Consider the following 23,274-nt stretch of genomic DNA (forward strand, 5'->3'; position numbering starts at 1 on the left):
GACAATGAAATTATTCTACCAACACTCAATATGGAACAAGACTATTCTATTATTGTACTTGTATACAAGGTTTCTCTCTTCCCCCAAAAGAACAAATTGGCTTCATCTACACTACAAGCTTTCTTGCCACATTATGCAAATGAGGGACTCATTTGCATGAATTGCAATCTCATTTGCATATTTTCTGCCATTCCGTTTTTGTGCTGGGGTTTTTGTGCAAAAACAAGCAGTGTGGATCTTTTATTTTTGCGCAAAACCCCCCTTTCCCGCAAGATCCTTATGCCCCAAAAAAGGAGGTACACAGATCTTACGGAAAAAGGGGGTTGTGTGTAAAAAGAAAAAGTCGACATTGCTTGTTTTGCACAAAAACCCCAGTGCAAAAATGGATCAGCAGAAAATATGAAAATTAGATTGTGATTCATGCAAATGAGTCCCTCATTTGCATATTTTTTTGCCGAGAAAAGTCGTAGTGTAGACATAGCCATCTAGAAAGGTTATGGTGACAACTTGTTGGATTTACTGATTTTTTTTAAATTAATTTATTGGAACCCTTTAATAAAATTGCAGATTGATCAGTGTGAATTTCTGAATCTGCAGGAATACATTCAGATTGTCATTTCGTAGCTTGGTCTTTCTTTTAAGGTATATTACGTGCTCCTGTTTTGCACAGATATGGGACCTAATCTAGGGTCCTCTTAAATAGACAGGAATCTTTGGATTTACTTCAGTGGACTTTGTAGCATGCCCTTAAATGAATTCTGTTACTCACTATCTTTATGGCCATACAGAATGTACTAATGCTGTTTAAATGAAATAGAATTTCAAATTTACCTTCAGTTGACAAAGGTGGACCGTTTTCATGTGAGTTTGCCAGATTGCTTCCAGAGAGTTCCATGGAAGTAAACCCCTCAACTTTCCTTCTCCTCCTCTGCCCCCTAAACACTTTCCTGCAAGGGAAGGGTAATTTCTGTGCAAGGAGGATCCTCTCTGTGTGCAGATAATGACACATGATCAGGCCCATAGCTAGTAAAAGTAGATTGAACCAGAAGAGGTTCTCATCACTGTAGCCCAGGGAAAATAGCACATGTGCTAATTCAAACCATAGAGTATGGATGCTACCCTCTGTTTCATGCAGAGGGGCAGCTGTTCAGCACCATGCACTCCTTATTTAACTGCAGCCTTTCTCCCTTTGTAGTCAGCCAAGATGTTAATTATACTTGAGAGCTGTTTCCAGTTTACCTTAGTTGCCAATACAGGCAGACCCATTAATTGCCTGTAGGATGAGCAAAGCACTCTTTTAGGAGCCCTTCTCTAAGACTGAGATATAGGACTATATGACTGTGGTGAGTGCTGGTAGAATCAAGGAAGAAAACTCTTTCCTTCAGCAGCCCCACATAGATTTACTGAAAAAAGTAATTAACTATATTGTCTGTTTTGTGAAGCCCCTCCTTCTTTTAGAGGAGCTTCCTAAAATCCTGCTACTAGGAATAGGGTAGGAGCAATGGTGGTGGGGATGGGGAGGAATTACCATCCCCTTTCTCTACAGGTTCTTAGATCATACTTACCAGTCCGAGTACCTTTACAGCCTCCTATCATTCTGACTGTGAAGAAGGAGGTGATCCATCCCTCTGACTGGTATAATGGAGGTCAAGGCTTGGCCATAAGCTTCTATAGCTGACACATTCCTTGACTGATATATTGATTAGAAAAAGATGCAAAGAGAACTGATTTTAGTCCAGAATTTCCACTCAGTAAGCAAGCTAACCATTACCCTACACCCACTGTTTCTGAATTATTTTCCAAGCCTCTAATGCAATTCTAGTTTACTATGTGCATGTCTTTAAAAAGAAAAATTGTCATGGTGATGGCTAAAGAAAGCAGAACTCTCTGGGGAGCTTCATGTGCTCACATCGGGAAACTGACCACCTTAGTTAAAAGTTAATTGTTTGACATGAACTCGAGTCACAGAAAAATATGATTCAGTCTTTCAGCGAGCAGTGTTTATGAAAGCTCGAAAGAGCTGAAAGCCCAGTATGATTTATATCCTGGGAATTGGTATGCAACTTTAAACATGTTCTTTTTTCAAGTTCATCTTGTCATCCGTAGATAAATATAGATTAGGACGAACCAAAATAAATGGGTGGGTACTAAAATCCACAAAACAACTAACCATAATGGAAGAGTTTGCCTTTCTTTTCAATAGCAAAAACAGCATCTTACTTGGTTTAAATAGCTAGTTGGGGTTAAATAAGTATTATTGGACAGGAACACTTAGCCAGTATGATCCATACAAGTCAAAAAATAGCCAGAGTACAACCACATAAAATAAAATGTTGACCAGATTTAAGCATAATTGGTCACCCACCCATGTTTTCGGATTCCTATTATTATAGCTTAGGAGGCTTTGTAATATACCTTTGGAGAACGTCAAGCTTTTTCCTTGGGTTTCTAACCTTTGCACTTCAATAAGATTATCCTCTGAGAATGTTACTGTATGTGACTAAAAAAGAGCACTGTTTTTTTCATAGAGGTGTGCCAGCAACCACCACTTCCCAGCAGACACTTACAGGATAATTCATCATCACCTGTGTCTCCAGCTTTGTTTGCTTATGTATTTTGAAGGAAATATGAGGGTGAGGTTAACTTTTACACGTTTAACCAGAAGGGACCATTCTATTTTCAGCATCTAAAACAGAATGCAAATATTTATTTATTCCTTGTCACTGGGGAAGGTTGACCATATAACAGCCCAACATATTTCCAATTATACTATTGATGTGACTAAATCTAGGTACAGTATTACAGTATGTATACCTTGAGCTGCTGAATACATTTCCTCCTCAGTACAATGTGTGTATTTAACAATGTTACATAAGACAATAGATTAGAAACAGGGTAATTTTATTTGGGAAATGTCCCTCTAGCACTCCTGCTCCCCATCTTTCTCCTCTTAAGTCTATTCCAGTCATAACCGCCTTCCCCTACATGTTGTGATCCTCTCTCTGACCAAGACAGACTAAACTTGGATTTCTCCTAAGCCCAATAACATCCATAGCAAAGCACAAAACAGATTCCTTCCACAGCATTCCAGAGAGCTTGGAAGAAGAGCAGGATTTGAACTTGGTGGTATTGAAATACTCTGCCAGTAAATGTTTATTAGGCTGGCTCCACTGGGTATGGTCCAAGGAATAAGGATCACCATACAGTCTCACATATAGTGGAATTCTATATTGCAAGCCTTGTAAAGCATCTGAGTAGGTGAAGGGACACACTATGAAACTAATGTGCAATTTTTTGTTATTTTTTCCTGTCTCTAACCTCTACCTATTAAATTTTCTGCCCCTAAACTGTGAGAACCTCATGTAATGATCTTCTCTTTAATATTTAGAAATCTAGAAAAGTAGAGGCATTGTCATAAATATGAATTAGATAGTATCGCATTGTGACATTGCAAATTTTAAAATTCAACTCAAACTCTTTGACTTATTTGCTTTTTTTATTCATCCATCTTCTATACTCAGTCAATTCAGTGATTAAGTATAGAAAATCTCTGAAAAGTTTCCACATCAAGTTATTTCTAAAGAGACCATGTGTATCTATCTATCTATCTATTTGTCTTTGGAGATAGCTGAAAAGCAGATAAACTGTTCACTTTAACTTATTTGACCAACTGCATATATTCTAGACCTGTGGTTGGGATAGTCACTCGTTAAACGTTTTCCTGATTTCAGAAGGGAAGGAACATTGATTATGAGATATTCTAAGTACTCTGTTATTCATGGTGGGTACAGCTACCCAGCAATGTTATTTATTTTGGAGTAACTGATATTATCATATATATAGTAGCCCAGTGTCTGAGAGTCTGTAACACTAAAATGCTGGCTGTTCCCTCTGGGGGGAGCTGTTGCCTAAAATGCTGGCTGTTCCTTCTGGGTGGCCCGGGCTGCATGGGGAGAGTGGGGCCCAAATGGCCATTTGCTCCCCTGCGGCAGCCCCGCTGAGTGGGGCAGAAGTCAGCCAAGTGCCACGGCGGGAAGGGAAGGGGGCTGGGGCGGTGATGTGTGGCGTGGCAGTGGCTCCAGGCCCCACCCCCAGCTGTGAACGTCACCGCCCCGCCCCCCTTTGTATCCTGCCATAGCGCTGGGCTGACTTCTGCACCACTCAGCCATGCCGCCGCGTAGGAGCAAGTGGCGCAAGCGACTGTTTGGGCTCCACGCTCCCCATGGAGCACAGGGAGTGCAGAGCCCAAATGGCTGTTTGGGCTCCACAGTCCCCCCAGTTGAGAGGCAGATGGAGGAGAGCTGGGGGGGGGGGGAGGCAGTAGGAGGAGGAGAGAGAGAGAGACGGAGCAAGAGACTGGAGGCTCAGGAGAGAAGACCGACGTGGAGGAGAGACCTGAAAATCCCGTCTTATGACGGGTTAATTGGCTAGTTCCAAATAATATAGTCCCCGTCTACATAGCAAGCAGTTATTAGGACATAAAGTCAAAACAATGTTGAGCTGGAGGACTTCTTACTCCAACTCCTGTAACCCTCATTTTACAGGAAGTATGAGCACTCTTCCTCTGACTTCTCTTTCTTGAACTTCCTGCTGCGTAAACAACGCCAAGAGCCGAAATAAGCTATTTTGACTTAAGATATGCAATTGACACAGCTCAAATTGTGTAGCTTGTTTCAGCTTTAGCCCTGCTGCGTAGACATGCCCTGTGATAGCAGCTGAGTTAAAACATGTGTGGGGGAGGAGGGGACATGCTCCAGAATGCAGAACTGCTTTCTTGTTAATTTTGCTAAACAACCAGTCACAGACAATCTCCAATGAAGCTCTAGGAAAAGAGCCAAGTATGATAAATGAGGTTGATTTTGGGGAGCATCTCAGAAGCACTGATTCATATGCAAGCTGCGTAAGATTAAATGATTTGCTTTGGAAAACTTTCTCCATCTTCACCATAAAGTCTGGGTACTTATACAAGTCTTCTGACATTTTCCCTTAGATGCCCATTTTCCACGTCCCAACCTTTCTCTGCTCTCTCTGTCTCTCTCTCTAGGCCCATTTCTTATTTTTCTTGATGTGAATCTTGCCTTCTCACTGACTCCAAATGGGCTCCCTTTTATCTCTAAGCTGCTTCTTCCCAGTTCTAAAGCGGCATTTTAGGTTTGTGATACGAAACAGGAAAAGTGTGTCAAGATTTGAATTCTTTCTGCTGTGCTCTTACAAGCTGCTCTATATTCAAACATCATACTGCATGTGCCATACCTGGATCCCAATGGCTAAAGAGTATATAATCCTCTTCTTGCACTCTTTACAATGACGTTCCAGTCTTCAGCTGTCTTGAGACAGGAGATGGGTTAGTTTGGTCAGGGCATTACTGTAGACTCAGGAATAGAAACTATTTTGAACTAAAAATGGTTTCAGGTACAGTTCAACTTGATGGTCTGTTCTTTAGTCCTTAGAAGTAGCTGAACCCCTTCATGGCAAATTTCTGATTCTCATGGCAGTTTATAGTTGAGGAAGCATCCCAATCTTTGACTAGAAGTAAGCACACTTCAAAGGAGCAGGAGTTTCCTTGGAAAAAGTTGCTTGAAATTCTGGAATTTGTAGGGTTCATCATTTTACATAAGTCAATTTACAAATCTTCAGTTTGTAGTTTTTAAAATAATGAGCTTGTAAATCAATAATCAGATGAAAACATTTAAGGCATTTACATGAAATATTTTCATGTATAACAATGAGTTTGAAGTGCATTATCACCACAGGAGAGAAAACATTCTAACCCCTGAGCTTCCAAGCTATTCTTCACCTCTCTCTTGTGGTTTTTAAAAAAATGTTTTTACTTCTGAAAACAGATATTTGAATATTGTGGGCCTGATTCTGACATCTCTCTCATGCTGAGTGCCAATAAAACTGGAATGAAACTAATATCAGTAGAGTCCAAGCTTTAAATGGTACAAGGAGATTGAAATAACCTCTTGTCTGTAGCTGGAGTCCCTCAATTTTAGTAGAACTAAAATAAGTGAAAATGTTAAAGCCATTGGTTGTTTCTTTGTAAAGAAAGACCAGAGATAGATAGATATTTGGTTACTACCTATTTTAGCAAATGCATATTCAACAGTTGTATGTGCACGAGTTACTGCTAAGGGGGAAATCCTTCATACTGGAGCTGGTTGAATAGTCAGACATTTGACATCTAACATTAGCATTTTTCAACAACGATGAATGAATGCTTCTTTGGTATTCCAGCAGCTTGCTATCTGGTGGAACAAAGTATTTGAGCAGTAACAGTAGTATCAAACGATTGAGTGAACAACTTGGGGGGTACTGAAATTGTTCAATTACTTTAAAAACTCCAACTAGTCCCACTGAGGTTAATTGGGCTACTTATGTGACTAAAGATTGGGGTTTGACTCTGAAGTCACAATTCTGCAGTTATTTAAGAATGTGGAACTTGATTTAAGGAAGAGATATGCATGTGATCAAATATTTGCAAAATCGAGGGGTTTATTTATTGGAATAAGGAGGAAGAGTTCATTTGACTTCACTGTTGGAAAATCTTATTTATTTATTTCGAAGTCATGCTGTGATGCCAAACACACACACACACACACACACACACACACACACACACACACACACACAGAGAGAGAACAGTCTCTTGCTAAACCCTCCCCCCACACACACACAGAACAGTCTCTTGCTAAGCCAGACACCATTATCACAAACATTTCTTTCTTAGGCAAATGGCATGTGAACTGTCTGCCTGGGATAGCAGAATGTCATCACATCTAGAGAGTAAAATTCAGTTGAGAGCATTGAAAGAGCATGGAGGAGTGTGTGGGGAGCAGATGGGGAATGCCAGAGGATATTTTGGGGCTGCAAGAGAGGCTTATGTGAGTCTGAGATTACTTCAAATCCCTGCACACTCTTGCCTCTGCAGGACTGAGCTTCTAAACTGGGTGGATTACTCTTCCTTGGATGAATCAGATGAAGGAAGGAAGAACAGTGAGTTAAAACTACAAAGGTGGTCACTTTAGTAGGACATTTAAATCGTGAATTAGGATACTCAAGTTAGACATGGTTTATTCACCTAAATTGCTTAGTATCCAAACATGGGATCTGGATGTTTTATTCATATTTCCATACAGAATAATCTGGTTTGCAACATGCAGACTGACACATTGTATTTAAACCACTATGGACAGCATAGAAATACAAGATTTGCAGCATTAAGTAATTTGAAAAGGAATGTATTTAGCGAATGTTCAGAAATACCAACAACTTTTCATGGAATATTTTGAAAAATTGTTTTGAGTTTCCCAGGAAAGTTTCAGTTTTTCATCAAAACAAACCAAAAACAATGTTTTGCCTTCATAAACACCCCCATTATTGCTGTATTTATTTGTCTTTTCAATAAAAAACAAAAAGTGTGTCAAAATGGCCAAACTGTTTTGGTTGAAAAGACTATATTTTACCAACAGTCTCAGACTTGATTTACTTATACACCTTATCTTCTTTTCATTTAATTCAGTGCAGACCTTTGCCATGGACTTCAAAAGCAAATATTCTTTCAGTTATTTTATATTTATTGGAGTAGATCCAGACTGGGGTAGGACCAAGCAAACTCCTAGCCCTGGTCTATATTTTGAAAGAGCAAGCAGAGCCTCCACACTACTCAGCCCATTATTTCAAAATAAGGGCCTGGTTATTTTGAATAGTATCTCTAGGGGTACACTGCAAGGCTATGTCTTTTGAACACGTCCGCTATTGTGAAATATAGCGGACACGCTATTTAGGCAAACCTGCAAACCTTGTTGCATGAGGGATAAGAGACGTCTCTAAATAGTGTTTTATTTCAAAATTTGGCACTGTGTAGACATGCCAAATTTTGAAATATACTATTTCGAAAAAGAATCAAAATAAGATACACAATTTGCGTAGCGCAAACTGCATATCTTATTTTGAGCTAAGGGTTCAGTGTAGAGGCACCCCTGCTTTCCTGAGGGAATAAACTTATTTCAAAAAAGTTATATCAGGAACTATTTTAAAATAAGTTATTCTGAAATAATGTCTTACTGTAGACATGGCCTCATTGACTTGTATGGGATCTAACAAATGAAAATTGAGTCAGAATTTCTAATTCTGTTAATTTGTTTGTTCTATTAGAACCAAATTGTGACATCTATAGATGAATTTCATGTCAAGTACTATATACAAAACTATTTTTAAATTCACTCATTTAATAGAATCCAATTTCTCATTTCCTTTAAAATAATCTCAAAAGCAGCTTTAAAAATGCTTAGAACAATTAGTGCAATGTAACGGTCTCTGTTGGCAGACCAATACAGCAATACACAGACAATCCAAGAAGTTTTTGGAGAATGTTGGGGATAACATCCTGGAACAAGTGCTGAGGGAACTGACCAGGGGCCATGTGCACCTTGACCTGTTGCTCACAAACAGGGAGGAACTAGCAGGGGAAGTAGAGGTGGGTGACAACCTGGGAAGCAGTGATCATGAGATGGTAGATTTCAGGATCCTGACCAAAGGAAGAAAGGAGAGTAGTAAAATACACATGCTGGACTTCAGAAGAGTAGACTTTGATTCCTTCAGAGAAATGATGGGCAGGATTCCCTGGGATGCTTAAATGAAGGGCAAAGGAGTCCAGAAGAGCTGGCAGTATTTTAAAGGTACTTTATTAAAAGCACAGGAAGAAACGATCCTGATGCACAGCAAGAAAAGCAAATATGGTAGGCAACCAGATTGGCTTACCAGAGGACATCCATGGAGAGCTTAAACACCAAAAGGAAGCTTACAAGAAGTAGAAACTTGGAAAGGTGACTAGGGAGGAATATAAATATATTGCTCGAGAATGCAGGGGAGTTATCAGGAAGGTGAAAGCGCTATTGGAATTGCAGCTAGCAAGGGATGTGAAGGATAACAAGAAAGGTTTCTACAGGCATGTTAGTAATAAAGAGGGTCATCAAAGAAGGTGTGAGGCCCTTACTGGATGAGGGAGGTAACCTAGTGACAGATGATGTGGGAAAAGCTGAAGTACTCAATGCTTTCTTTGCTTCTGTCTTCATGGACAAGGTCAGCTCCCAGACAAATGCACTAGGCAATGCAGTATGGGAAGGAGGTGGACAGCCCTTGGTGAGGAAAGAACAAGTTAAGAACTATTTAGAAAAGCTAAACATACACAGATCCATGGGCCCGGATTTAATGCATGCAAGGGTACTGAGGGAGTTAGCAAATGTCATTGCAGAGCCTTTGGCCATTATCTTTTAAAACTCATGGAGATCGGGAGAGATCCTGGATGATTGGAAAAGGCAAATGTACTGTCCATCTTTAAAAAAAGGGAAGAAGGACAATTCAGGGAACTACAGACCAATCAGCCTTTCCTCAGTCCCTGGACAAATCAGGAGGGGATCCTGAAGGAATCCATTTTGAAGTACTTGGAAAAGGGGAAGATGATCAGGAATAGTCAACATGGGTTCACAAAAGGCAGTCATGCCTGACTAATCTGATTAGCTTCTATGATGAGATAACTGGCTCTGTGAATATGGGAAAGTCAGTGGATATGATATACCTTGACTTTAGCAAAGCTTTTGATACGGTCTTCCACAATTTTCTTGCCAGCAAGTTAAGGGAGTATGGATTGGATAAATGGACTATAAGATGGATAGAAAGCTGGCTACAATGTCAGGCCCAACGGGCAGTAAGCAATGGCTCGATGTCAGGTTAGCAGTCGGTTTCTAACAGAGTGCTCCAAGAATCAATTCTAGGATCGGTTTTGTTTAACATCTTTATTAATGACCTGGATGAGGGGATGGATTGCACCCTCAGCAAGTTTGCAGATGACAATTAGCTAAGGGGAGAGGTAGATACACTGGAGGGCAGGGATGGGGCCCAGAGTGACCTGGACAGATTAGAGGATTGGGCCAAAAGAAATCTGATGAGGGTCAACAAGGACAAGTGCAGAGTCCTGCACTTGGGACAGAAGAATCCCAAGCATTGTTACAGGCTGGGGACTGAATGGCTAAGTAGCAGTTTGGCAGAAAAGGACCTGGGGATTACAGTGGATGAGAAGCTGGATATGAGTCAACAGTGTGCCCTTTTAGCCAAGAAGGCTAATGGCATATTAGGATGCATTAGGAGGAACATTACCAGGAGATCCTGAGAAGTGATTATTCCCATTTATTTGGCCCTGATCAGGCCACATCTGGAGTATTGTGTTCAGTTCTGGGCTCCCCACTATAGAAAGGATGTGGACGCACTGGAGAGGGTCCAGTGGTGAGTAATGAAAATTATTAGGGCAGCTGCAGCATATGACCTATGAGGAGAAGCTAAGGGATTTGGGCTTGTTAGTCTGCAGAAGAGAAGAGTGAGGATGGATTTGATAGCAGCCTTCAACTTCCTGAAGGGAGGTTCCAAAAAGGAAGCAGAAAGGCTGTTCACAGTAGTGACAGATGGCAGAACAAGTAGCAATGGTCTCAAGTTACAGTGGGAGAGGTCTAGGTTGGATATTAGGAAAAACTATTTCACTAGGAGGGTGGTAAAGCACTGGAATGGGTTCCCTAGGGAGGTGATGGAATCTCCATCCCTAGAGGTTTTTAAATATTGGCTTGACAAAGCCCTGGCTGGGTTGATTTAGTTGGGATTGGTCCTGTCTTGTACAGGGGGCTGGACTTGATGACCTCCTGAGGTCTCTTCCAGCTCTATGATTTTATGAACGATTCAATTTTCTAATAGGCACATGTTTTTCTGCACTCATTGAAATTTGTTTAATAGGATATTTTATTTTGCTACCCATACTGCCACTATTGTGTGTAGGACTAGACCATCATGACAGGTAATATTTCTGAGACTAGCTCTGGAATACTGAAAATGCCTCGTGACATTGTGATGTGATTCCAAGATTGAGATCAGAGTAGCAACAGGCAGATAGTCTATGTTTATTGCCAGGAAATGGATATTCATAGCTGCTGGCTACATAATTTTTAAAGAGATCGGGCAATAGGATAATTTTTGCCCTTTATCACTGGTGTCAATCTATATTGACGGTTGACCTTTGAACCACAGAAGAAATGTGAATCTGTTTCTATAAACATATCTTCAGGTGCTTATAGATTACCAGTTTAGCCTTCTTGTTTTTCCCTTTGATATTTTCCTACCCTCTGCTCCTTGTTTCCTACCCCCTTTCTTTTTTTTTCCTTCCCCCTCTCTCTTCTCCCCTATTTATTTTGGGTCTGCACATCCTAAACTCAAAACTCCAGTCATCTGAAGAAGTGGGCTATGCCCAAGAAAACTCATGATACCATCTACATGTTGTGTTAGTCTATAAAATGCTACCACACCATTTGCTGTTTTTTAAGTTTATATTGAAGTCTTCCATCTAGTGCTGTGATCCTTTCACATCTATTGACTAGACAAGGTCAGGAGATGTCATTACTTGGATGGGAGAGTCACAATGAACCACCAAGTGCTAAAGGAAGAGGTGCTGGTGTCTGCCTCAATCAGTACTTAAGCAATGCCACAAATAAAGTTAGGTGGCCAAGTGCTGATGTGCTATGCCTATTGGAGTCTTTGCAACAGTTATACCATGAACACTGCCATTTTGGCTGACTTCCAACTCTGCATTTTACCAGTCTAAGTTATCCCTGAAGTTTCTATTGGCTACAGTATTTTTTGCATCTTGTCCTAATCTCTTGTGCTGCTGTCTGAAACAGATGGGAGTTATTTCATTACAGGATGGACTGATTCCAGTGCGTACTTTGGATACCATTAAGCTTATAAAATACTTTGCAATCCTTTTGGGTTTGTGCAAATATCTGCCAGATATTAATAGCCAGCTTAGATAGAATTAGATACGAATAAAACAAGCTAAAAACTCTCTCAAATGGCAAATGTAGCTATTTTATGAAAATTAGCTTACCAGTTGTTTAGAGAAGGTACAACCTACAGAACCTCTTGTCCTTCAGGCCAGTGCAAAATTCTGAAAGTTGCTAATATGAAAAAGTGTCATCATTCAATGTGCAAGTCATCATTTTATGAAAGGAATATGATTAATGGTCCATCTCGTCACACTACGTTACACAGCAGGTCAAGGGCTTGTGTTTTTAAATGTAACTGCTCATTTAATTGTGCTGAACCTGTGCTTCATAATATCACTGCATATTCAATCAATTTTATAAACTACTAGAAGACTTATTCAGTGTTCTCGGGTCCTTCAGGGCAGGGGGGAGGTGGTATGGCAGGTGCAAGAGTCAAGGCAAAGTATTGGGGGGGGGGGGGAGCTCAGAAAAGGAGGAGGGGTTGTGGTTCCCAGTCCCAGCAGGGCTCCTCCAGGGAGAGAACCCAGGGGCCAGGATTGTGCTGCCTGGTCCTCAGGGAGAGGGGCTGGAGTGCCTATCCCCAGACCCCATCAGGGCTTCTTCAGTGTAGAAGGAGGGATGCTGCTGCACATCCTGGCCCTGGCCCTGGCCCTGGCCCTGGCCCCAGCAGTGCTCCTTGATGGGGAGAGGCTGCGCCTCCTGGGAGTGGGGGGGGGGGGGGGGGGGACAGAGGGCTTCACGGCTCAGGCTTTGACCCTGGCTGTGGTGCTCCCAGGCAGAGGCTGCTGGCTAGAGACACCCCTGCCCCTCTGACACTGGGTCAAAGGGCTGGAGGAGAGGCTTGGGGAAGGGAAGCTAGTTACCTAGGCTGCTGACCAGCAATATGGAGAGTCCTGGCAATATGGAGAGTAGCTGTCCCTCCTATCAGCCTCCGTATTATGGAAAACAATCCCATTCCAGGCACATCCCATTTTCCTGACACAATCAAGCCATGAACTTGGTGTAAGTTAGGATAAGAGGAAGATATATACCAAGTTTGATGATCCTAGCTCTTACCATTTAGGAGTACTTGAACAAACTCACTCACACAGATGGACAGACACACTCTCTATATATAGATGTCTTAATGTTACATGTTTGCAATATCAATTGCTATTAGCCCAAGTCTGCATTGCTTGCATTTCCAAAAACTTGATTAAATTTGACTGAAATGCAGGATCAGCTCCCACAGACATAATTATAATAAAGTCTAGCAATACCTGGTTTTCTGCAGAATTTTACTATTTTAACACTGAAAACTACTGTAGTATTAATAGTCAACATAATTGTCAATTACTTTCCAATTAAAAAACAAACAAATATAAACAAGTATGTAGGAGAAAAATCAGGAAGGCCAATGCATAAAACAAGATTTCAACTACCTTGAGACATAATGGGTGATAAGAAAACAGACTGCAAATGCATTAGAAACAAGAGGAAGACTATGGACAGGGTAGGCTTGTTAATCAAGGAGGGAAGAAAAACAGTAACAAAGTACAGAAATAGCAGCAGTGCTATTTAAAAAGTGACCTTGTTTCAGTTTTCACCAAGAAGTTTACTAGCAATTGAACATCTAACTTAACAAATGCCAGTGAAAAGGAGGTAGAAACAGAAGCTAAAATAGGGAAAGAACAAGTTTAAAATTACTTTGACAAGTTAGATGTCTTCAGGTCACCAGAGCTGAAGAAACACTCTAGAATACTCAAGAAGTTAAGAAGATATTTGAGCCATTCATGATTATTTTCAAAAAGTCAGAGCAGATGGGTGAGATTCCAGAAAAGGACAAATATAAAACCAATTTATAAAAAGGGGAATAAAGACAACCTGAGGCATCATGGACGAATCAGCTTAATTCAATTCCTTGAAGGATATGGAGCAAATAATTAAGCAACCAATTTGAAGATAAGGTGATGAATAATAGCCAGCATGGATTTGTCAAGAATCATGGCAAACCCACCTTGCAGCTTGGTTTGACAGAGTAATAAAGGTAACTGCTTTTGCTGTTGTACGTACCTTGGATTCTGTTATTTCTGCTCCAACTCATCAGATGAAGTGGATTTTACCCACGAAAATATATAGGATCATGAGCTTGTTAGTCTCTAGGGGTGTTTCTACACAGCACCCTAAACTCCAAATAAGATATGCAAATTGCATATCTTATTTCAAATCTATTTTGAAATAGCTTATTTTGAAATTTGGCATGAGTACACAGCGCCAAATTTCAAAATAACATGCTATTTTGAAAGCTTCCAAGGGATAGCCAAGTTAGTCTGTAACAGGAAAAACAACAAATAGTCTAGAAGCACCTTAAAGACTAACAAAACATGTAGATGGTATCATGAGATTTGGGGTGTTGCCCACGAAAGCTCATGACACTATCTACATGTTTTGTTAATGAGCTTTCGTGGGTAACCCCACCCAAATCTCATGATACCATCTTCGTGCTTTGTAAGTCTTTAAGGTGCTTCTAGACTATTTGTTGTTTTTTAAGTTTTTCATGCTATTTTGAGACATCCCTTAGCCCTCGTGGAATGAGAGTTACCAGGATGTCGAACTAGAGTGCCCATTATTTCGAAAAATATTTCAGAACAACAGGCAGCGTGTGTAGAAATGGAGAAACGTACATGTGCCCTCATAGACTAACACAGCTACCCCCTGAAACTTGTGGATAGGGTGAAGGCAGTAGACATAATATATTTTTTACTTTAGTAAGTCTTCTAATAGTTTCACATGACCGTCGTATAAAGAAATTAGGGAATTCCAACCATAACGGGCTAGAAAACTACACTTAGGAAGGAACAATCAGTTGCACACATACCATGTGGGAAATGACTGGCTAGGAAGGTGTACTACAAAAAATACATCTGGGGTCATTGTAGATCACAGGATGAATGTGTCAACAGTGTAACACTGCTTAAAAAAGCAAACATCCTTCTGGAATGTATTAGCAGGAGCTTTTAAGCAAGACACGAGAAGTAATTTTTACACCCTATTCTCTCTCGGCTGGGCTCTGTATTCGGTTCTGGATCCCACATTTTAGTAAAGGTAGAGGACAAATTGGAGAAAGTCCAGAAAAGAGCAACAAAAATTATTAAAGGTCTAGAAAATATGAGTTATGAGGGAAGATTGAAAAAAATTGGGTCTGATTAGTTTGGAAAAGAAAAGACAGAGGGGACATGACAGTTTTCATGTACATAAAAGGTCATTGGCAAGGAGGAGAATTTTTTTTCTCTTAACTAACCATGAAGAAGCAATGGGCTTAGTTTTCAGCAAGGGCAGTGTCGTGCCAGTGTTCCCTACAAGCTGAGAACTTCGACAGCCACCCATGAGAGATTCAGGTGCCAGCTGATCAGAAGAGTGCCCACAGTCGGCAGCACTATGTTTCTATTGGTAGTGCACTTCTGCACATGCCTTGGTGCACATAACAAAATTTATTCCACCCATGGAAGGAAAAATGAAAGGGAACACTCGACACAGTGTAAGCACTCACCCCCACAGCACCTCCAGTTGGTCACTCGGAGAGTCAGCACTCATGCCTCAGAGAGCCTTCTGCTGATCAGTGTCCCAGCCTCTGTTGCAGGTCTTCTTTCAGATCAGCCAAGTGTCCCTGCCCACACCATCCTTTCCTCCTAGTACTGTCCTAGGACAGTGCCTCTGCTATCTGGGGCTCTCCCCTCCCAGTGACTCCCCTCCCCCAATTCCCCTTTACCACCTTGACTCAGTGACCCACTACCTCAGGGGCAAACTGCAGTCTGAAATGGTCACTCATCATTGGCAAGGGGGTGTGAACTTGTAGCCTTTTCCTATCACTGGCTGTTTCCTTGCAGCCTTAGCACACTCAGGTTATGTCTGCACTGAAGGGAAAAGTCTTTGAAAGACGCTTTTTTCCGACATTTGGTCCATCTACACAGGGCCAAAGTCAGGAAAAAAACCCCTCTTTCAGAACATCCCTTCTTTCTTGTAGAATGGGGTTTACAGGGATGTCAAAAAAAGTGTCTATTTTTCCAAATTTTTTTCCAGAAAAACAGACACGTTCCTTGGATGTGACATCTTTTCTAGGATACCTCTGGTATCCCAGAACAGCTCTGCAGTGTAGACATAGCCTCAGAGCTTGCCTCAGACCCTACAGCCCAGGAATGAGGTCAGGCCATTGGTCCCCAGCCCTCCTGCTCTGTCTCAGTGGCAGGCAGATCCCTCCTGCTTCCCAGCAAGAGTATGTCTGTTCTCCCTCTAGAAGCCCTTATTTATATAGCCCCAGCTGGGCCATAATTGACTGAATCTGCCTCAGCTGTGGAATCCACAACTCCAGCCCTCTCCCAGGGCTGGGTTTTAACCATTAAGGTGCCACTGTGGGGCAGCTGCCCCATCACAGGCAGTTTAGACTGGATATTAGGAAAAGCTTCACAACCATCAGGTGACCAAATATGGACATAAATTGCCTAGGGATGTTGTGGTATCTTTATTACTGGAGATTTTTAAGATTAAATTAGGGATGGGCAATGGTGGTCCAGATAATATTTAGGCCTGCCTTGAGTGCAGGGGACTGGACTAGAAGATCTCTCAAGATCCCTTCCAGTTCTACACATCTATGTTTGCTTGTCTATTTTTAAACAGCATTGACCCAGAACATCATCTGGTGTAAATAAAAATAGCTCGATTGATTTCATTACACCTGCAGAGCATCTGTACCAGTGTGCTATATTTTAAAATAAGAACTATAATTGTAGTTTACAATGGCTAAAGAATAATAGGGAAGAAACTTCTTTGATAAACTGTCAGTTCATACACTAACCATCAACAGTGAGTTTTCTTTAAATATTTGGCTAATCAAATTTATTAAGCACATTTTAAAAGTTTAATCTACAGGTTGACTGTCACCTAAATGTTCAGCTGTTGACATTCAAATCTAAAATTGATAGAAAACTGGTATTTTTTCAACGGACAGTGACAAATAAAAAAATCATCCAGTTAATTTTTCATGGAAAATTCCCACTTTATAGAAAAAAAAATGACTTTTTAAAATTTATTTTCAGAAACTGGAACATTGTCCTGCATTCATCTATCAGATCTCTGGAGACAACATGGATTCTTTTCATTTATAGTCTCTCCAGTTATGAATTCTCTCTCACATTTCTGCAGTCAATTTCCCAATCACTTCAGTGAACACCAAAACTTAAAAAAAACCAATGTAGCCATAATGAGTTCAAAAAGGGGCTCATAAATTCAGCAGCAATAAGTTTACACTCTATTTTAGTGCTGTTTTCTCTCCTGTAGTGATAATTCACTTCAAACTCATTGTTAGTCACACTCAATTTTCAAAGAAAAGTTTCATCAGAAGACTAACGAACAGCCTGATTCAAAAATCTAGCTATGTTTCTGAGGATATGTCTACACTACAGAGTTAATTCGAAATAACAGACATTATTTCAAATTAACTGCAATAGCGTCTACACATACAAACCACTATTTTGAAATAAATTAGAAATAGCGGAGCCCTTATTTTGAATGAGGTAAACCTCATTCTATGAGGAGTAACACCTAATTCGAAACAGGAAAACTCATCTGATCTCCCCCAACCCTGGAGCCCTTAACGGCGCAGACTCTGGCCACAGTGCCTGTGCCAGTTGCCAGCCTGCCAGCACACAGCCAGCAGACCGTGCACCTGGCACAGGATGAGCCAGCCACCCATCCCTCCACCGCTCCCCAGGACCATGCTGGCGGCTCCCAGGAGCCTGCCAGGCACCGCAAAAGGCGGGCACCTTCCTGGTCAAGTGCAGAGATCATGGGCCTCATTGAGATTTGGGGGGAGGCCTCCAATGCCCATGATCTCCGCACTAGGCACAGGAATGCAGCCGTCTACAGCTGCATGGCTGCCAGCCTGGCCACCAGAGGCCACATGCGCAGCCAGGAGCAGGTGCGCAGCAAAATCAAGGAGCTGCGGCAGGCCTATTCCAGAGCCTCCCAACCAGGGGCTGACCTGGAGGACTGCCCCTACTATGAAGCCTAGTCCGCATCCTGGGGGGTCAGAAAGTCTGTGCCTCCCGGTCATCATTGACCCTGGGGCAGAGGGCCCTGCCCCTGACACAGGGAAAGAGGAGGAAGACGACGGCATCCAGGAGCCTGCAGGAAGCCTGCCCTGCACCCAGGAACCCCGAGCCATCCCAGAGAGCCTGTCAGCAGCCTCATCCGAGGCTTCACATGTGAGTGACATCATGGTCCCCTTATGCAGGGCAGGGGGAGGGGAAGCCCAGGGACCTTACCTGGGGAGACACACTGCACACTGCCCTCCTTCCGGATGTCCTCTCTACACAGAGGCAGGGCACATCTCCCCTCCCCACCCCCACACCACACTACAGGCAGCATAGGAGCTGGGATGCAGTCCTGGGCCAACTCACGCTCCCGGGGATAGCAGGACGTGATGGTGCAGAGACCTGCCATCCTCGCCTTGTAGAGGGGGGTTGGGTTTCACCCACTGTGTCCCCAAGGAGAACTGACCACTTCTCTTGTTTCACCACAGCCATAGCACCTGTGAATGCAGGACACACCACCACGCCTGGACCATATACCCGAACCCAAGCCATCAGGCACACCCACAACCCGGAGAAGTTCCAGAGGCAGCAGCTGTGGTTGCAGGGATGGCAGGTCCACAGCCAGGAGCAGTGGGTGCAAAAGGACCTGCAGCTGCGGCGGGAGAGCTTGAGGGAGCTCTGGGAGCAGGGTCGTGCCCTCCACGAGCACCTGCAGGCCCTGGCGGACTGATTGCTGCCTCCTGCTGCTCCAGCCCCTGTGGCTGCCCCACCTATCGCTCCTCCTCTCACCCCTGCTCCCCCTCCCACTTCTTCTGCACCCCTCATCCCTTCTGCCCCACCCTCCATACTCGCTCCCCCCTGACATCCCTGCACCCTCAGTGCTGCAAGACAGGAAAGCCAGCAAGACCTCCAACCCTGAACTTCCCCTCCCCCTTCATCCCCTTGCCTACCCCTTCCAGCTCCCTCCTCCCATGTTTCCCCCTCCCCTCTCCCACTCTCATTCCTACCCTCCCTGCACCCCAGTTATGTGAAATAAAGAGAGTATTTTGTGGCAACACAGGTGTTTTTATTGTAGATCAGGAAGGGGGGTTAGGGAGGGGAAAGGGATAGGAGGTGGGGGTGGAAGGTAAGGCACAAGGCCCCAGTGGGGCTCGCCAGGGGGACTTCAGTCCTCGTCCGCCTGGAATCTCTCTCGCAGGGCTTCCCGGATGCGGACAGCCCCCCGAAGGGCGTGCCGGCTGGCAGCCGTGTGGGGCTGTGCATACTGGCCAGCCAGGTGGTCAGCCTCTGCCATCCAGGCTGGCAGGAAAGCCTCCCCCTTCCTCTCGCACAAATTGTGGAGCACACAGCACGCTGCCACCACATGCGGAATATTGTGCTGGGAGAGGTGGAGGCGGGTGAGGAGGCACCTAAACCGTGCTTTCAGTCAGCCAAAGGCCCCTTCGACCACACTGCGGGCCCCACTGAGCCTGGCATTGAAGGCCTGCCAGGAGGGGCTGAGGTGTCCCATGTAGGGTTTCATGAGATAGGGCTGTAGGGGATAGGCCGCACCCCGCCCACCAGGCACACTGGCATGTCCACGTCCCCGACCCAGATAAAAGTCAGGGATGAAAGTCCCAGCATGCAGCCTCTGACACACGGAGGAATTGCGGTACACCCGCATGTCGTGTGCCTTGTCAGACCAGCCTACAATGATGTCTGTGAACTGGCCCTGGTGGTCAGACATGGCCATCAGGATCACAGAGAAGTACCCCTTGTGGATAATGTAGAGGGAGGCCTGGTAGTCCGGGGCACAGATGGGGATATGCATCCCATCGATTGCCCCCCCCCCCCGCAATTGGGGAAGCAGAGGGCGCCGAACCCCTGGATGACCGCGTCCAGGTTGGTGAGGTGGACGACTCTGCGGAGCAGCACCCTTTTGATGGCCTTGACCACCTGCAGAGAGACACGCAAAACTGAGGGTCACTGGGCCACCCAGGTGGCTAGGGGTGTTCTTTCCCCATCACTGCCCCGGGCCCCACTCCCAGGAGCAACCCCTGCTGCAATCCTGGCCACTGCGGGTGGTATGTAGTGCAGCCGGGATGGACCGACTTCTCCGAGGGAGGGCACTTACATCACCTCCTTCCCGTTTTCCCTGGGGCAGCCCACGTCCTCCTGGCAGCCCCCAGTCCTGGCCCAGTGGCCAGTGAGTGCCGCTTTTCCAGAAAAACTTGCCAGCTGTCTACACTGGCCTCTTGAATTTCCGCAAAAGCACTGACTTCCTACTGTAAGAAATCAGTGCTCCCGTTCAGGCAAAAGTCCCTTTTGTGCAAAGCTTTTGCGCAAAAGGGCCAGTGTAGACAGCTCAGATTTGTTTTCTGCAAAAAAGCCCCGATCGCAAAATGGCGATTGGGGCTTTTTTGCGGAAAAGCTCATCTAGATTGGCACGGACGCTTTTCTGCAAAAAGTGCTTTTGCGGAAAAGAGTCTGTGCCAATCTAGATGCTCTGTTCTGAAAATGCTTTTAACGGAAAACTTTTCCGTTAAAAGCATTTCCGGAAAATCATGCCAATCTAGACGCAACCTAGAAGGGACAGTATTTAAAAGCTATCAGGTATGGAAATCAAATATTTGAATATGTGATAAAAAAATCTTTTGTCCATTCTTAAGTCTTTCTTCTAGATGCTGTGTTTGCTTTTAGACCATCCGGTTTGGCAGGCTCTGCTGTGTTCCTCTAAACAGCAGCTAATCCTCTTTGCATTGTATCTTACCTTATAAAAGGCCCAATATGTGAGAATATTGCAGTTGGGAAGCTGCAGTATGGAGAAAATTACATTAGCTATCTCCATTGTAACAGGCTGTCGTCTTTCAACACAGACCAGCTATTAATCATCCAACAATCATTCATTCATCCTTTCAATGAAACATTAAACTGTGGCCCTCCCTGCATCTCTCTAGTGATGATCCAGGTGGAATTAGAAATCCCAGAGTGGTTTTCAGAAGGAATGGGCTCACCCAGGTGACCCTCAATAAATAAAGAAAATACTGTTCCCATTGTCCATAGCTGTGTATAAGCTATTGCTGTGCACATAATAGGCGCCACAATTACCTGCCCAGTTGCTGCTCCACAAGCATTTAACTGGTTCATCTGTACAATGGTTTGGAATACCATAAGTATGAAAAAGGCCTATGAAGTCAAATTCCATTATTGCTTACAGAACCTGGATAGATCTTCTCAATCAAAATTGCACCCAGTGAACCTATGTTTCTTTTTAAAGGATTCTTATCTTAATGCAGCAATCTGTGCTACATGTTTCTATGCTAAAAATCATTAATACACATAAGCAGTGATAATGGGTGGAAGTCAAAAGCATTCACAAGTTTTCCCTGTTTGTCAAGTCTTATATGTAGTCTCTCTATGGTTAAAAATGGAAATTAATGTACACTGAGCTAGCTGACTTCTCATTCTTCCTTTTGGGCCTGCTAAATGTAAAAACATTTTAAGCATCCCATCTAATTATTTTATTAACTGAATTCAATTTTGTTTTGAAAAATATATTGCTTTACTGTTTTAAAGTAATTACAACCATATTAAATATAATGCTAACATAATACAGCCATGTAAAGTTCTGCGTACCTTGGGCAAGTCATAATTTTAATGAACTATTTATTATCTAAGGCCCTAATCCTATATATGTTTGGGCCCATATTCCAGAAAGCACTCAGTCATTTGCATAAATCCATTCTTGTTCATGAAGGCTTAATTATTTGTTTCAGGAACTTTCAGGGTACTTAAGTTAAACTGATTGGCCCATGATTCTTCAGGGTGTCTTTATTTCCCTTTATATAGATCGGCTGCGGTTTTCACAGACAGATTAAGGCAGTTATGCCATGGAAAGTCAATGGGATTTGGATGTCTAACTCCCCGAAACTATTTTTGAACATCCCAGAAGAAGGCACTTCAGGCTCACACTAATTCTGTGCTTTCCTGAGACAGTGCTTCCATGGCTGTACTCATGAGAATGAATTTATGCAGTTAAGTGTTTTCAAGGCCAGGACAGAGGATTTATTATCAAACTCACCACCATGGTATCTAAGTGGTAACTGGAGGAGAGAGGTATGAACAGAGTTTGTACCTGGGTTTGTAAAGTTGCCTGACAATTTTACAATTCTGGGTAGTATCATTACAATGCTATACAAAGATGGTAAAAAGGGATTAGAAATAGAGGTGATGGATGAAAAAAAATTAAATACAAGTACGTATTACTGCTCTTTGGCTCATATTTCTGTAACACCTCATGGTTGCATGTGTGTGAGGGAGAGAGATTGCAATGCTTTTTTATTCACTACTGCAGGTCTTTTGAATGTATGGATAACTGTCCCTGTTATAGACTAGAGGACAAGACTGTAATGTTAATCAGTATGTCTATGCTCCAGCTGGGCACGTACCTTCAGCTTGGTCCAGCTTCACTTGAGATGGAGCGCTAACAATAGAAGTGTGGACATTGTAGCATGGGTGGTAGCCCACAGGGTCAGGCAAGCTTGGCCTTGGGAGTTGGGGTAGGGGGGAGTCTGTGCCACTTCTCATGTTTCACTGACCATTGCCGTTTTTAGTGTTTCATCTTTAGTGAAGCTACCCAAACTGGAAGGCTCACACAGCTTCAGGACTGAGAACTAGGAGAGACCTGATCCTGCAAATTCTGATACACACTATGTAAAGTCACAGTGATATTAATAAGAGTGCATCTTTGTGACCTCTTTGTGCAGGTGTGAAGCCAATGGAACTCTTCACATTGTACTAAGTAAAACAGCTACAATAGTCTTTGAGGGACTGGGGCAGTAAATGTAGTGAACTGGCATAAGGGACTGGAGAATTAGGTCCCAGCAATTTGAATTGGGTGGGCAGATATTTATCTTGTTTATATTATTGTTTTAATAGGCACAAATCTTTCCAACATTCATTGCAATGCACAAATAGATGTGACTTATGAAGGACAACTGCAGACTCCTTTTCCTGACCTGGGGGCTGTAAAACTAGGACTAGTACTTCCCAAATGCAAACTGGCATCAGGTGACATTTTAAAATGCAGTGGAATTCAGAAATGAAAAACACAACAAGCCAATAAACTAACCCAAAGAAAATGTTTGACGTCATGGTGAAGGCCAAAGCAAAATCTGTACCTAAACTAAAAACATATTAGATTGTGTTGGTGCCTCGTGTCAAAACAGCGTGTGTTTTGCCCACAAAGAGCAAATGAAAAATGCCTGCAACTCACCACTTGATACATAGCTGGTTGTTTGACCAGTGATTTATATGGAAGGTGCCTAAGGAATCCGCTCTCAATTTTTCTGCAATTAAGGAGGGCAGGGCATGCTGGTGACAAACGGTTTTCCTACAGCGCT

This window comes from Pelodiscus sinensis, chromosome 12, assembly GCF_049634645.1.
Source record: "Pelodiscus sinensis isolate JC-2024 chromosome 12, ASM4963464v1, whole genome shotgun sequence".
Lineage (NCBI taxonomy): Eukaryota > Metazoa > Chordata > Testudines > Trionychidae > Pelodiscus > Pelodiscus sinensis.